This window comes from Myotis yumanensis, unplaced genomic scaffold, assembly GCF_028538775.1.
Source record: "Myotis yumanensis isolate MYYU_CA2020_CCGP unplaced genomic scaffold, mMyoYum1.0.hap1 SCAF_3, whole genome shotgun sequence".
NCBI classification, from domain to species: Eukaryota; Metazoa; Chordata; class Mammalia; order Chiroptera; family Vespertilionidae; genus Myotis; species Myotis yumanensis.
Genome location: NW_027223754.1, coordinates 19,222,079 through 19,223,772, shown reverse-complemented (window position 1 = coordinate 19,223,772; position 1,694 = coordinate 19,222,079). Strand labels below are relative to the sequence as shown.

Genomic DNA, 1,694 nt, shown 5'->3' with positions numbered 1-1,694 from the left:
AGAAACAGCCCCTTGAGGACCAAACACCCACAGCCAAAATTGAATCATATTTTTTGTTTTCAGAAACTGTTTCTGTGGAAACTTACTAGAAAGGTCTCTGGGTCTCTTCAGGCATAGTTCACTTTGAGAGATGTATGTTTTGGGGTGAAGAATTGATGATAAAGTAGCACTGTTACAGTGGATAAAGTTGACCCCAGGTGCAAACAGTTCTGTTCCTCTATGACCTCCTACTCACTTTGCTTAGAGGACCCAGTGGGGGAGGATAGCAATGACATGGTTTCAGGTGCCTCTCCTGAACGAGAGGACACAAGGTGATGGAGAAAAACAAGGTGGTGTTGGCAAGACAGTGAGTTAGGACCCAAAAGATTAGTTGCAGTCCTGGCTTCACCACCAAGTGGCTGTGGCATCTTATACCATCACTTCACTGGGTCTTTGTGTCCTTCATCACATACGAGGAGGGCATGAAACTAGATTAAAGTAAGATCATATGTAACTTGGGAATTCTGTGTTTTCATAATTGCAGCAATTATTTTTTTCTCACTAGTGCTATGATGAGCTGAGAACAGCTGGGAGAGAACTCATAAACATTCAGTAAAGAATTCATCACAGAGTGTGTCGATGACAGTTCTGTGTATAGACTTAATTATCTACTTTTCAATTTCATTGTGGAAAAGTTTATGTTCTGAAATGCCTTACACTTGAGGACTTCTACTTTCTTTCTTTCGGATGCAGTCATTGGCACAGAGCACATCTCTGATTCCCTAAACCATTGAAGTCTCACATCTAAAATAAATTGATGAAACTTGGCTACTTTTTTTTTTAAAATATGGAATCCTTCACGAATTTGCATGTCATCCTTGCGCAGGGGCTATGCTAATCTTCTCTCTATCATTCCAGTTTTAGTATATGTGCTGCCAAAGTGAGCACTTGGCTTCTTTTTATAGTGAACTTTTAATTAATCCATTGCAGACTTAAAAAAAAAACCCCAAATTGTTTATTTGGAATATTTACATAATTTTGTGGATTAAAAAAACCTATTATTAGCAGAATGATAATTACTAATATCTTCCACTTCTGGAGCGTGGGAGTTAGACTTACAGAATAGATTTGTACTCCTGTGGTGATATATGTATAATCCCCAAGGCTTAAACTTCACCTCCTCTGTGAAGACTGCCTTGATTCCCTTAACTTATAACTAAGTATTCTTTTCTCTTTGATGCAATATATCATTGCTCCTTCCTCCATTATCCTTGAGTGTATTTCCAGGTGTAAGTGAGCAATCTTGGGTAATATATGATCTAAATTCATACCAAACACTTAAATGATTGGGTAGATTAAACTACGTACTGAAACCCGAGAACTTGGTAGGGATCTCTCTGTTGGATTAAATACATTTCATAGGAAAACAAATGTGTTGGAAACATTTGAAATCCCTGGGGAAGGAGCTAAGCAAGTAAAAAGGAAGAATATTTTCCATACTGCGGTCCTGGGTGGCCTGCATGGATGCAGAAGTTCAATTCCAGCCTGGCCCTTACCAACTCAGAGGACTTAAGGGAGTTTGTTAACTCCATGATTTCCAGTTTTCTCAACTATCAAATGGAGATAATCCTACCAACCTCTTAAGGTGGATATGATATGCATATAAAATTCAACAGAGCCTGTTTTGAGGTGCTCAGTCACTACATGCTCACAAT

The 1,694-nt window shown here is 38.7% G+C and overlaps 1 non-coding gene across 1 annotated transcript; it reads right to left on the bottom strand.

Annotated features, from left to right (window-relative positions):
- Nucleotides 1-820: 820 nt before the first annotated feature.
- LOC139007749 (U6 spliceosomal RNA) lies at nt 821-927 on the bottom strand. Its single transcript, XR_011470913.1, has one exon. It is a non-coding gene; the product is annotated as a U6 spliceosomal RNA (small nuclear RNA).
- Between the last annotated feature and the right edge of the window lie 767 nt (nt 928-1,694).